The following is a 16,029-nucleotide window of genomic DNA, read 5'->3' on the forward strand; positions in this document are numbered from 1 at the left end:
AGTCATTTATACATGTCAACTCATTGCAACGTCGACTCTCTCATCGTTTCAACGACACGATTCAATTTCAAATTCCAATCCATTACATCATGACTCAACGTGACATTCCTAAGTGATGTCGTTACATTAGGTGCCTCATCGCAAAGTCGACTGCTCCTTCATCGCGATGTGACTCCCTGTTTTTGGCCATTCTCTATTAATTTACAAATTTTCAACTTCCTTGATTTTTTAGTTCTTCCACCTCACGAGCTTGGCAACCATTATGGTATAAATAAAACACATAATTAAAGACTTAAAATAAATAAAAAAGAACTAATGAAAAATAAAGAAAATTAAAATAAAAGCCCTTTTTCAGAGTTGGGATGATCCGATCACCACAAAAAAAGAACTTTCAGTTGGACCTCGACACTTTGAATCTTCGTATGTTCCACTGTTGATGTATCTGCACCAGCAACTTTGGTCGATTCCAATAATGTTTCCTTATTTTTTACTGATGTAACATCCATATAACAAGCCATTTGGTATCAAATTCGAGCCAACCCCAACTTATTTTTCAGGATATTATTACCTCGAGCCTCGTCATCTCCATGTCACGTGAAGCTCTAGTTACTCAAGTTTTACCTTATTCATCGAATAAGAATGAAATGAACTCCTAGACCTCTATGTCAATTGGACCAGAAACACCGTCGACTATATCTAACTCGTCCTCGTGGTTTTTTGTTCCAAACTCTTGTTGAATTTCATAATCTAATTTAAGACGGTTGACGACAATACAATAGTTCTCCTAATCAGAATTGGGAACATCATGTACAACCTATTCCAATGGGGGCAGTGCCTCTGATATTTGTAGGGGCATTTTCATCGTTTGCCCCAACTAATCTTTTATAGAAGATAACTATTCGGAGTTGGATTGCATAGTTGCTCTTAACACGAAGAACTCATACAAAACACAAGAAAACACGTCTGAATATTCAGGTATGTCACACTCTTTGTCATAAGTCCACTGGTTCGTCGAAACTCCATTCGACCAACTTGAGCTTTGATTGCTCCTATGTTACTCATAATACCACCTATATGTTGCCATGGATGTGATGGGCTTACACTACCTTAAGGCCCAAAATAAGATAAGAGGCCCAACAAATCAAACCAAGATTCGATCAAAGGCAATATGCGAGGATGAATCTTTTTGAGAAAACGAGGAATGGTACATGCACGAAATGGGTGAAATTTATTAAATTCCATTTACTGAAACTGCTAGTTTTTATGTTTGGGGAATCAATAGACTTACAATAACTTTTTGGATGAGATCCAGACATTTATTAGTTAGGATGTCTCTATGGAGTTTGAAATCTATCATTTAGTTATGAAACGCACTACAAGTCACTCAATTTTGAGTTTGGGAGCTCAAGTTATGACCATTTTAGTGAAGACTGGGCGAGTAGAATTTCTGGACGAGATTATGATTGGAGTTACGAGTTTCGGGCTTTTAATTCGAGTTTAAGTCATATTGGGTTTAGGTTTTAGGCTTAATTTTTATTATATATGAGCCCAATATTGTATTTATCAACTTTTATTATTTTATTATTTATTATTCAGATTTTTTTTATAATTACTAAGTATTTTAAGTTAGTTAGAAGTTTTATATCAATAAGAAAGTTTCGTTTAAAACTACTTCTTGTTCAGGTTAATTAGAGTTCTAATATACTTCAGAGTTCTATTTAGATTTATTTAGCTAGCCTATATAAAGACCTTTACATTGTACACAAATATCATTTCATTATTATTCAATAACTTCTCTTTTAAGTTAATAAATTCTCTTTGAGTTTTTATTTCCAAGAATTCCTTTTGAGTTTTCTTTTAGAAGATTTTTAACAATCTTTTCAGATTGTGGGGATCATCTCCAAACTTTTTCTTGTCAAATTTTCTTCCTTGAAAGGAAAATTAGAGCCACTTGAAGGGGGTTGTGGATTTTTCTTATTTCTCAGGCTTCTTAGTACTTCTACATGTCACGTTCTATCTTTTCCATATATCTTCTTTATTTTCTTCCTTATTGTTCTAATATTTGATTTATTGTTCTATTTTATTTATCTTAGTTTTTTATTTAATTGTTTTATCTGACTTGGATTTGACTACATTTCAGGTTGTGTCAAAATCTAAATTTCTTTCTAAACGTCTAAATCCCTAAGATAAATTTATGATTGGTGTAACAATCCATTTTTCAATGGTGTTAGAAATAGTGGTTTCGAGACCACAACTCCAAAGTGTCGGTCCGTAAATATTAATCATTTAATATTTACGAGGTTATTAGAATCTTAGTAAATTTTGGATAAGAAATTTTATTATTTAGATAGTTAATTAAGAGTGGAGGAAGTTGGTTTCCATTAGCTAAAAGTATTAAATTGATAAAGGAAGTTAAGCATAGGGATTAGTAGGGTTATTAAAACATATAGAATGGTGATGGACAAAAATGGGTAAGATTTTGGTTACTTATTAAGTTAAAAATAAGGGTAAATGAGTAAATTAGTAAATAAATAAATTTAAGTAAAAGATGAAAAAAATTTCATCACTTTCTTCAAACCATAATTGGCCAAGCTTGGTAGAAACACCATTTCTGGAAGGGTAAAGCTCAGTCAAGCTAAGGTTGGATATTGTAAGTGATTTTCTTGCCCGTTTTTAGTAATTTTTATGTTTGTGAGCAGGGGCGAAGCCATAAAATTTTTTTAGGAGCGCCGGATAAAATTTTAATTTTTTATAGTGTATATTTTTATAATTTGTAAAGGATTAAATCACATTTTTATAATTTTAGGGGGGCCAAAGTGAAATTTTACCTTTACTAATTTAAAATTTTTAAAAAATTTCAAGGGTCTAAAATACAATTTTACATTTTTGGGGGCGCCGGGGCCTATGCCAGCCCCTCTGGCTATGCCCCTGTTTGGGAGCTCGTATTAGCTTAACCTAGCTAACTTGAGGACTAATTTATAAAACTGTCAAACAATGTAGATTGTGTCATTGATGAGTTAAGTTGTTTTCTTAAAGCTTTTGAAAGATTTCTAAGCTTTGTTGTTAGATTGGGCTACTTTGTAAAGTAGTTTTTGATGATTTTAATGTTTAAAGACTAGATTGTTAAAATGATGAAATTTCTTGTACTTAAAAGGAAATAAATACAGGTAGGGGCTGGTATGAGGCCATGGAAGAATCGACCAGGTTCTGATGTAAAAAAATGGGTAATTTTTGTGTTTGAGGCTTAGGGATTAAATTGAATAAGATGAAAAGTTGAGGGTAATTTTGTAAAATGTTAAAAGGACTAAATTGTATAGAATGATTGATTTTGGCTATTGATTTTGTTAATTGAATGAAGCTATTATTTTAAATCAAGAGCGTGTTGACAATCGTGGAAAAGAAAAGATTGCGGAATAGTTCCTGTGCTTTTGCAATTACTGCAAACCAGTCCTGTAAGTTCGTTTATGTATATGTATAGTTATATTCAATTCCTTTTTAATGATTTAATCATTTAATTCTATTTATATTGTTATTTAAATGTTGAATCGTATTGTATATCCAAATAGGGTATTATTCAGGCTTAGTGCCTAGCAAGCTTAGTACCAGTGTTATTTAGGCTTACTTTCTAATAGGCTTAATGTCGGTGTTGATCAAGCTTAATGCTTAGCAAGCTTTAAGTCGGTGTAATATATGTTAACATCCATTGGAAACTTGGTAATTGGTAGCAAATGAGTTGTGTTCTTATAGTAATGCTCCGTAACCCTATTTTGGCGATGAATACGAGTTAAGGGTGTTATATTTAGTGGTATCAGAGCTACGATTTAGTTGGTTCTCAAGTTGAATGTAGCATGTGTGGAGTCTAGAAACACATGGCATTATATAACCTGAGATAGTGTGATATCTCCTGACTCAAATGAATTATGTTATCATTTAGATAAAGATGTCTTTCAATTGAGCTAATTCCAATGATGCTGAAAGTGATATTCAAGTCTCTAATTAAAAAGTTGTCAATGATGAATAGGAATCTATAAAGGTTAGAGTAAAGGCTTATGGTGTTTTTATTAATAATGAATGTTATGTTAATGTGTATACATAAGAAAATAAAATTGTGGCTTTACGATGTCCATCTCATCGTTCTCAAAATTCTATATCCCAAATTGTTTATAGTATTTCTGTTGTAGAAAGTTCACAAGTGTGAAGCCGAAGAGTTCAGCAGTTGAACGAGTAATAATGCAGTCAGAGCCGAGAGTTGGTTAGCAAATAAAGAGAGTTCTGGATGAGATATTAGATTTTTCTGAAGATTATTTGGGATGTGCAATGTCACTGTTAAAGAATAAGTAATTCTCTGGTAATCGACTTTAACTATTATAGTAACTAAAGAACGGGATAACTGAAATTTCTCCTAGATTGATTACTTTAGTAAAACTGTAATATTCCAAAAATTTTTACAGTAAGATATTATCCTTGATATAGTAAAATAAGGAAATAAAGTGACAAAAAAGGAAAATTCTGAGTTATGTGAACATTAGGAAGTATATTATGATATATTAATTCAAGAAAGGACTAAATTGTAAAAGTGAGAAAAGTTTTGTTGCACAAGAGTAAATACTCAAAATTTGAGGGCTAAAATGTAAATATAAAAAAGTTGAAGGACTAATAGTGAAAATATTTTAAGGGTGGAATGATCTAGAAACTAAGGAAAATGGATGAATTAGGACTAAATTGAATAGGAAAAGAATTATAAGGGACTAAATCGTAATTTTATCAAATTATGTGATGATTCAATGATGGAATTTTAAAAGATCACAAAGGGCAAAATGGTCAATTGGAAGAGAGAGAAATCTAGAATGCACAATGAGACTATGGGGATATTAAGTTAGATTCAAGAAATAGAAGCTGGAGAAGAGAGAAAATCAAGTTAAAGATTGAAATCAATGGGACAAGGTACGAACATCAAGATTTCAATATATTTTTAAGATTAATATTATTGAAAAAACATGGAATTGACGTTAATGTAGAGTTTTTTCTTGTATATGGTCTTATGTTCTTGATATGTTAGTGAAGAGAAAATAAGAGAAAGTACTGAGAAATAGTGTAGAGAAAAAAATAAGGGAGTTATAAACATGGTAAATAAACATCTTGCACTAAAATAGTTTGGGACAACAATTGTAGGCTAACTTTTGAAAATCACCATAAATTTTGGAAATCGAATTAGAGGATGAATAAAATATGGAATTAAAGCTTATTGAGTCTAGTTTTTTATAGAAGAAACGGTGTAAGCAATAAAATTGTGAATTGTGAGATATAATAAATTTAGTGGGACAAGGTCAGAATGATTTCTGGTTCTCCTGTTCTGAATTTTGAAAATCATATAAATAAGTAGGAACATCATTCGAATCTCGTACAATGAGATAATTAATTCCTAGTGAAGAAGGGTCGGAACTATCAGGCAGCAAAACAGGGTTAACTTTAAAGAATAAACTGTACTTATTGGCTAAACCAAAAATTCTGAAAATTTTATGGTAAGAAGATATGTGAGACTAGTTTCAGGGAAAATTAGCGGATCTTAATTTGGAGTTCTATATCTTAAGATAAAAATAATGTAGTGACTATGACACGTATTGATAGCTTTGACTATACATATAAGTCAATAGTGAAATTATAGACAATGTTACTTATAAGCATGATATATACATCAAGGATGTGGAATGGAGAGGAGAATGAGGAAAATATATATGAATATTCAGTTAGCATGACTAATTTGAATGTTTTAGGCTCAGGGACTAAATTGAATAAAAGTAAAACTTTATGGGTAATTTTGTAAAAATGTCAGAAGTGACCAAATTGCATGAAATAGATTATCTTATTATTTAAATTACAAAGTTGAATGAAATTATTAATTTAGATCAAGATCGGGTGAAAACATGTTTTAGGGATTAAATTGAAAAGTGTTGAAATTATGAAAATTTTTGTTATTTTATAGAATTCATGGGATTTTATCAATATATAAGAATAATTAGGCTTGAAACAAGGACTAAATTACAAGAATTTTATTTTTCTGAGCCTAAGGATGAAATCGTCATTAATCAAAAGTTCAGGGGTAAAGTAGTAATCTTACCTAGAGCATTAATTGAACGTATTAGAATATGAAATAAATAAAAATGATAACTAAATTTATTTATAAAGATCTGGGTGGCTCAAATATAAGACTTCAACGTGGAAAAGAAAATGAGTCCTAGTTGTGTTATAAACAATCTTGGAGTAGGTAATGTAGAGTCACTAGGTAATCTTGGAGTAGCTTAAATTTTTCAGCAACTTGAAGCACTCATAAGTAAGTGATTTCCATGTCCTTTGTTGGTGATTTTTGTATTTTTGAGATCCTTAAGCATGAGCTTTCAAATGAGGGGTCTATTTTGCAAAATAATTAAGATTTTAGGGTTTTTCATTGATGTATTTGTGATAGTTGCTAAGTTTTTATGGAAAAATATGAGTCCTAGTTGTGTTATAAATAATTTTTGTGAAAGGTGTTAGCATGAAAACACCTAAAGAGACTATTTTGCATAAGTTGCAAAATAGGTGATAAGTGTGTGAAATGGTGAAAATATGGGGTTGCTATAAGAGTAAAAATAGTTTAGCTAGGCTTGAGATATGAAAGGGCAAAATGGTAAGGTCCATGGGCAAAATGATCATTTTACCTAAGATGTAAATTTTAAATTGCCTAATTGTGTTTAGTGACTAAATGAGTGCATTTTGTTATTGTAGATCAAGAATTTTCAAATCCGAACCTAGACTGGGAGAAGGCCAAGCAAATCGACTAAACCGACTAGTCGTGTACGTTTTGTAATCCGAGGTAAGTTGTATGTAAATAACACAACTACAATGTTGATATATGTGTTTGAATTGTCATTGAATTGATATATTAAGATTTGATTGATTTTGAAATTGAGATGAGTGAATTCCCGTTAGAACCCTAGGAAGAAAACCAGATATTCATGCCATGACATTTGGGTCATTTGTGTGAGCTAGTGTAAGACATGTCTGGGACATGCATCGGCCAAATTATGCGAGCCAGTGTAAGACCATGTCTGGGACATGGCATCGGCATTGAGACGAGTGCCAATGTAAGACCATGTCTGGGACATGACATTGGCCTCTGTAACGCCCCCTTTACCCGAGACCGTCGCCGGAGTCGAGCACGAGGCATTACTAAACTTATTTGAGCACTTAAACAAATTCAAAGAATTTATATCACACTTTCCAGACAAGCTGTCCAACTGTGTCATAGTTGCTAAATAATTCATATCTCGAGTTATAAAACTCGAAATCCAAATCCGTAAATTTTATATGAATTTATACTCATATATCTACTTACCAATTTTTTCTAGAATTTTGGTCAAGCCAATTAGTACAGTTTATTATTTAAAATCTCCCTGTTTCAGGGTTTGACTACTCTGACCTTTGTGTATTACGAATCAGATATCTCTCTGTACAGAGCTTCAATGACTATGCCGTTTGTCTCTAATAAAACTAGACTCAATAAGGAATCTGTACATATAAAGTATGACTTCTAATTATCTTTGTAAAATTTATGGTGAATTTCAAAGTCAGAACAGGGGATCCAGAAATTGCTCTGGCCCTGTTTCACAAAAATTTAAACATCTCATAAAATATAGCTCATATACCTGTTTTGCTTCTTCCATATGAAAATAGACTCATCGAGATTCGATTCCATAATTTATTCATTATTTAATTCCATTTCTACTATTTTTAGTGATTTTTCAAAGTCAAACTACTGCTACTTACGAAAACTATTTTAGTACAAATATTGTTAACTAGTTTATAACATCTTTACTTCAATTCATTCAAACTCTATACATGCCATATAAATCTTCAAACATAAAACAAAAGCTACCGAATTGATCTGGATAGTGTGCTTTGTTGTGTTGATCCGATCTACCCACTTCACTTCAAGTCAATCTACATAAAATATTAAACACACACATGTAAGCTTATTGAAGCTTAGTAAGTTCATAGGTTAAAAGTAATGCTTACCAAACATAATATTTCCAAACAATACCAAAACATTTACTAAAGTTTCCTGCGATTCACAACCATTGTTATAATAATTCACATAGTTGAGCTCAACAAGAACAACTACTCAATCTATTTCATTTGGATCACTTCTCTTTATTTCTTATAATCAAATTAGGAAACGACTTACGAAATTGAGTACGTCGTTGCTCAATGCCACGATTCACAACTCAGTATGGTTTTCCTCATTGAAATACCATACCTACATTTTCAACTCGGTATGGGAAATGCCATACCTACATTTCTTAACTCAAGATGGATTTGATAATACCATACCTACATTTCACATTTCAAGATGGATAATACCATACCTATATTTCATAGCTCAGTATGGATAATACCATACCTACATTTCACACTTTGCCATGGAACAACCATGGTCTTATCCAATCAATTCATCACACGTCACGATACGAACGTACTCAATCCTGCGTTTTTCCTAATTTGCATTTCCACATTTATTCTTTCATTAACAAAATCTACACAATCCCACAACAAATTCGTATATAATAACACATTATAAACTTCAATCATTCACAAATAAACATCTAAATTCAACCATATGAACTTACCCGGCTAATTTGTAGAAGATATTGAAATTTTGGGACTATTCCGCAACTTTTTCTTTTCCTCGTTCTTCTTTGGATTCTTGATCTATAATATAAAATATTTCTACTCATTAGCATTTATTTGATTTCTATTTCACTTCACAATTTATGCTGTTCAAATTTCGAAATTGCACTTTTACCCCAAAATTTACAGTTTTCACAATTTAGTCCCTACTCAATTCACCCATCAATTGAACTAATTTTTCTCAATTAACACTTTATTTTATCATTATAAACTATTTCAAAACCTTTTATATTCTGAATTTCAACAGAAACCTTCAATTCACAACTTTTTCACAATTAGGTCCTAAATATCATTTCCTATCAAAATCACTTAATAAAACCACCTTAATATGAAATTAGAACTTAAATTTCATAATAATTCATCATAAAATTCCCTTATCCATCCATGGTAACTTCCAATTTCACCCATAAAATCAAAAACTAATGAATTCTACAAGTGGACCTAATTGTAAAAGTCATAAAAACATAAAATTATCAAGAAAAAGCAAGAATTAGACTCACATGATGTAAAAATATGAAAACCAGCTTTCTCCAGACCTTCTATGGCGTTTTGGCTGAGAAATTATGAAGAAAATGTCTAGATTTTTCAATTACATCATTATTTAACTATTAACTTTTATCTATTTCCAATTTTGCCCTTGTTCACATTGTTTTCTTGCTTATTTCATACCCAAACCGTCCAGCCATTAACCTTTGGGTCTAATTGCTCTTTAAATCCATCTTTTAAATACTTAAGCTATTTACTCACAATGTAACAAATTTTGTGCTATTTTCAATTTAATCCTTTTCAATTAATTAGCCATCCAAGCGTTAAAATTTTCTAACTGAAACTTTAATACTAACTCAATGACACTCCATAAATATTTATAAAAATATTTATAGCTCGATTTTCAACTTTGAGGTCTCGATACCTCATTTTTGACCCGTTTGACCTAATAAATTCTTTTAATTCACTAATTTCACCATTTCACAAATTCTTCTAAATTCTTACTTGACTCATAAATATTAAATTACTATCTTGTTCAATCTTATTTGTCGAATTTAGTGATCTCAAATCACCATTTCGACACCACTTGAAAATTAGGTAAATTCTGACCTCGTTGATGATAGCTAGTGTAAGACCATGTTTGGGACATGGCATTGGCACACTTACCCCATGTGCGAGGCTTATGGAATATCCGGTAGTGTTCCTAATGGTTCAACAGTGAAAGTTATAATCTAATGAGGAAAGTATAACCGTGTTGTGAGTGGGACAGGTACCTAATTGGTACGTATGAGATGTGAGCTCATTTTATAATATGTGACTTGTATGGATGGTTATGAGTAAGTTATATCTATGCTTACCTTGGTATTATGAGCATGTTGATTATCGATGTATTGTTGTGGTATATTCATTTATATGCAACATACTAAGCTTTTATGCTTACTCCTTTTCCTTTCCATTTCTTTACAGAGCCGCCTATCTAGCTCAAGGATCACCAGAAGTCAGAGATATCGATCACAATATCAGCCGAAACATTCGGTATAGTTGGATTTATATTCTTGAATATGACATGTATAGGACTTAGGCCTTATTATTTTGTGCCTTTGAGAATTGGCCAAATGTGTTGGTTTGGGATAGATCCCACAGTTTGCATTAAGCTTTGAATGATGGCTAACATTCATTTTGAGTAATTAGAAGATGTATCTTCATGGTTGAACGAATGTCTATTGTGGCTAATTTGATTATAGAAATTATGCTTGTTTTGGTATTGGTTGGTATTTGTATGAAAATAGGTATGCAAGGGTGGCAATGAGGCTTGGTAAATAGCCTTATATTGTCCATACGGGTAGACACACGGGCGTGTGTCTAGGCCGTGTCACCCTCATCGGTGTGTAGTCCGGCCGTGTGTCCCCTGCATGTAAAAATTTCAAGTTAGTATGCATGGTAATAAACGTACAAGCAGAAACACGACCGTGTGTCTCAGTTGTGTGGAGGGTACGACCTAGTACACGGGCGTGTGCCATGGCTGTAACAGCCTAATTTTCAGTGGTATCGGGAATAGAGATTTGAAATCACCAAATCCGACGGGTGAGTTAAAAATTTAATAAATTAATACCTATGAGTCAAATGTGAATATAAAAGCATTTTTGAATTAGTAAATTTGGTGATTTAAAAGAATTAATTAGGTAAATTGGGTCGAGAATGAGGTATCGATACCTCGACTTCATAAATCGAGCCATAAATATTTTTAGAAATATTTATGAAGTGTTGGTGAGGTAGTATTAAAATTTAGTCAGAAAATTTTGACGTTTGGGTAGTTAATTAAATAAAAAGGACTAAATTGAAAAGGGTGTAAAAGTTGCTAAAAGGATTAAATAGCTCAATTGTCAAATGAGGAAGGACCTAAAGTGCAAATAAGCCCAAAGGAGATATTTTGGGCGGCAATAGCTGAGAAAAATCAAGAAATAGGTGAAATAAGGGTAAAATTGGAAAATTGCCAAAATTAGCTAAATAAAAATGGGACTAAATTGGAATATCTAGAATTCTCTTCATTTCTCTTCATATTCATCAGCTGAAAAACAGCCATGGAGGAGGGTTCAAGCTGGTTTTCATACTCTAGCTTCATGTAAGTTTAATTATTGCTTTCTCCTTGAAATTTTTATGTTTTTAGACTTTTACAATTGGGTCCAACTTACTATTTCATTAGTTTTTGATTCCATGTCTAATTTTTGAAGTTGTTTTGAATGAGTGCTGGAAGTATATAATGATTTGGCATGGAATTAGAGCTTTAAATTGTTTATATTCTGGCTTTATTGAAAGAATTGAATAGAAAGTGAATGTTTGAGACCTAATTGTAAAATAGTTTGAAGTTAGAGTTTCATGTGGAAATTATGAATTTCAATAGTTATGAAATAACTTATAATGTCTAGAAAAAGCATTAATTTGAGGGGTTAATTGAGCAAGGACTGAATTGTATGAATTGTGAAATTTGGGGTAAAATGGAAGTCAACATTTTGCACTAAAACTGTTTTGGGCAGCAGCAGTAGTTTAACTTTGAAAAATCACCAAAAATTGTATAAATTGAATTAGAGGATTAATAAAATATGAAATTAAATCTTATTGAGTCTTGTTTGTTATAAAAGAAATTATGTAAGCAATGGAATTGTAAATCATGAGATACAATAACTTTTGTGAGACAAGGTCAGAATGATTTCGGGTTCCCCTATTCTGACTTTGGAAAATCATAAAAAACTGGATAATAATAATTAGGGGCTTAAATTTATATGTTTAGAATCCTGAATGAATTTATTTTCAATATAAATAAATTGGAACATAATTTGAATTTTTTACGAGGAGATAATTAATTTTTAGTGAAGAAGGGTCAGAATTATTAGACAGCAGATCAGGGGAAAATTTAAAGAATAAACTGTACTTATTGGCTAAACCAAAAATTCTGAAAATTTTATGGTAAGAAGATATATGAGTCTAGTTTCAGAGAAAATTAGTGGATCTTAATTTGGAGTTCTATAGCTCCAGATATAAATAATTTAGTGACTATGACACAGATGGATAGCTTTGAATATACATATAAGTCAATAGTGAAATTGTTGATAACGTTACTTGTAAGCATGATATATACATTAAGGATGTGGAATGGAGAGGAGGAGGAGGAAAATATATATGAATATTCAGTTAGCATGGCTAATTTGCATGTTTTAAGCTCATGGACTAAATTGAATAAAATTAAAACTTTAGGGGGTAATTTTGTAAAATGTCAAAGATGACTAAATTGAAGGGAATAAATTGTTTTATTATCTAAATTAATAAATTGAATGAAATTATCAATTTAAGATTGGGTGAAATTTGGGAAAATGGCAAATTACCAATATGCCCCTAAATCTTGGTATTTCTGCAATTTAGTCAGGTAGGTTTGTATATCTTGAATGAGCATGTAAATATGACAATTTAAATATTGTATCGTATTTTATATGATGTTTGAATTGAATATTTGAAAAGGATGTTACATGAAACATGAAAATGAATACTAAATAATATAAATTAATTGAAATTATTCTGAAAATCTCGGTAATGCCTCGTATCCTATCCCGATCTCAGGTACGGGTATGGGTTATTACAATGGCCATGTGACATTTTAGGGATGCTGACGTCAGAAACAAAATACTCAGGTTTTTGCACACGGGCTATTGACACAGGCGTGTGTCTGGCCGTGTGAAAACCCCTGTAGGTGTGAATTAGAATTTAATTCCACACGGGTGTGGGACACGGGCGTGTCCCAGAGTGTTAGGGCCGTGTGAGCCACATGGTCATCAGCACAACGATGTCGAAATAGTCACACGGGTGTGCTGCCCTTCCACACAGGCGTGTGCCCTGTTTTAAGGGTAAAATTTTTAAGGTTGGTTAAGGATCCGGAATGGTTCTGAATAATTTTCAATGATCGATGTGGGGCTCGTAGGCCCATAATAAGAAGTTTAAAGTAGAAATTGAAAAAGTTGTAATCAGGACCATGTCTTGGTAACTTGAGATTGGTGGTATGCATGAAATCGATTAGGTAATGCCTTGTACTCCGACCCGACGTGGGTTACGGGTATAGGGTGTTACACAAACAATTAATTAATCTTCATAAGCACATAAAAGATTAAGTGAGGTAACAATATATTCCTATATTGAAACAGTTTAATCACAATAATCTTGCAAGTTATGCAAGGCTAATGTATTGTCAAATACCATCGCTAATTTAAACCTCAGCTACCTTAGATGATTAAAGATACACTGATTAAGTATTGTGTCAATTAATGACAATTTCAACCCGTTTAAATAATTAATTCATTAGTTACCTTACAATTATAATGCAATAATAACTTAGTCATGGTTTTACTTAATCAAACATCTTACCAAGGCCTATAATAACAAAAACAAAATTTTAATAATTTAAGTGGACAAAATGCAATCAACCTAACATGAATTAAATTCAAGCCATATTAATTAAATTAAACATATCAACATCACAAGTATTCATAGTCATGTTCATAATAACAAAAATAAAATTAAAAGGATAAGGAACAAAAATCAAATCTGGTGGTTTTTCGAGGCTTGACTAGCTCTGCTCCTCATTCTCCGTTTATTTTTGTTGAATCGACGCTTCCACAAACACTTGAATGCTGCTTCAAACGATGGTTGAAGGACTCTTTTCCAAGAGGTGAAATTGGCAAGGGAATAGGAAGGAAAATGAAGAACAAATGAAGGGTTTTGAAGAGAGAAAGTGAGAGAGAATTGTAAGGATGAGAGGTTTTGAGGTGTGTTTGAAATGAGCAGCCAAGATCTCCAATACACCAATTAACTCATAGAGTCGAACATATCCCAAAAGTGAAGCATAAAGCTAGCACTCTCCAACACACCAAACATGTCTCGTTGAATGGAGCTTAGCTCACATTCTTTTATCTCTCCAACATGTCCCAAGGCCTCAACGCCCAAATCACATAATACATATAGATGAGTACTCACAATCCTATAGCATGCCAGCTATATCCAACGGTCTCATAAGGTCACAAGGCCAAAATATCCACATCATAATTACACATTTTTAATTAATGATTTGATGTACATCATCTCTGTTTATATTCGTCAATTCATATCACAAAATTGTACACAATGCATGCTTATCAAATTCACATTTAATTGCACTTAAAGTGCCACAATAATGGTCATTGAGCCATCATATATCTGTCAACATATGAGTGCATTAAAATCAATTTATCACATACAAAAACCTGTTACATTAGCATCATATTCCATAATGCAACACATACATACTTATCGACTTTTGCACACTTTCACTGCACATCTTTGTATTGCTAACACCATACCATTACTGTCATTCGACATATTTAATATACTCACAATATAATGTAATTCACAATATTGCATCATAATAATCAATTCATAGTTATTCAAATATTGGCATAATTTGACAAAAATAAAACAAGGAAAATAGAGAGCTTACACTCGAAACTTATGATAGAGGTTTAGGCTATTCCTAAGCTCTCAATCAACACTAAGAATCATGTCTACAAGTAGCAATTTCAAACACTCACCAATTACGCTTTAGTCGAAAAGCCGAAAGCTTAAACTAGCTTTTTTTGTCTTTCGCCTTGCTCGTAGAAGGTTCCAATGGTTCTGATGCTTCACACATATTAACCACACAATATACACAATCAAAATTCAACCAAAGACTCACTTAAACCAACCAAAAATGCAAGCCCAAGCTATATTCCTCAAGAAACTGAAATTTCGACTAGCAAACTTGAAACTCATATATCTCAATCTATACTTAATCTTTTTGCCTAAAATGAATTGCATTCATCTAATTATTCACCTACGACTGATTTTCAACATTTAAACTACTCAAAACCACTCAATTCATGGTATCGAAATTTTTTACATGTTTATGGCAATTTTCATAAAAAATTATTAAATCCTTAGAAATCCTTAATGAAAATTTAAAGTAAGTTTAGAAACCTTCTAATCATGTTAAAAATAATTGAAAAACACTTTGAAACCACATTTTTATCCACAAACTCGAAATTCACTATTAAAGACCCAATTTTTTATTTTTATTTAGAACATGCATTTCAATGGCTAAAAATTCAGTTTAAGATACCAAATATCATTTAAAACTAATAGAAATTCGAATGGTTACCTTCGATGGAAGAAAAACAAGCTTTGACACAAATCTAGAAAAATCCACATTTGGAGAAGATGATGTAGATGATGAAGTTTTTGGGTGATTTTCTTGGTTTAAAATGGAGGTTTTAAGGTTAAAAGGTGATATAAATCAAAGAAGGTTAGGAATTAAAAGTAAAAATTGGTTGAGAGAGTAAAGGAAAAACAAACGGAAGACACCAATATGGGGGAAGAGAAGTTGACGTGAAAACTATTTAGAAAATGGGGGGTTTTTAGGTTGATTTTGGACATTTGGTCAAATTTCTTAATAAAAACTCTTAACTTTGTCTCTTTTGGAAACCAGTCCTATTTTCAAAATTAAAATTATTTAAAACTCATTTTTAGGAATTGATTAAATTTTCTAAAAACCATAATTAAAAACATTACTGATATGCCATGTCACAGAATTTCGAACACTCGAAGGCTATAAAACTCCTAGGCCTTATTTTGTGGTGTGAGAATAAACATTAATCGAAGTTAAAACATCATCGAAAGCAAACCCCAACCGTATTAAGTTAGCTCATGCCTAAGCTACACAAATTAAAGTTGTTTTAGTATCAATATCCCAAAATATTAGTTTAG

At 31.8% G+C, this 16,029-nt stretch overlaps 1 long non-coding RNA gene across 1 annotated transcript; it reads right to left on the reverse strand.

The window, feature by feature from the left end:
- Positions 1–14,629: 14,629 nt before the first annotated feature.
- On the reverse strand, positions 14,630–15,631 carry LOC128285270 (uncharacterized). Its single transcript, XR_008275736.1, has 2 exons — positions 15,425–15,631; positions 14,630–14,901 (listed from the first exon to the last, which is right to left on the reverse strand). It is a non-coding gene; the product is annotated as an uncharacterized LOC128285270 (long non-coding RNA).
- Positions 15,632–16,029: the final 398 nt, after the last annotated feature.

This window comes from Gossypium arboreum, chromosome 12 (assembly GCF_025698485.1).
Source record: "Gossypium arboreum isolate Shixiya-1 chromosome 12, ASM2569848v2, whole genome shotgun sequence".
Classification (NCBI taxonomy): domain Eukaryota; kingdom Viridiplantae; phylum Streptophyta; class Magnoliopsida; order Malvales; family Malvaceae; genus Gossypium; species Gossypium arboreum.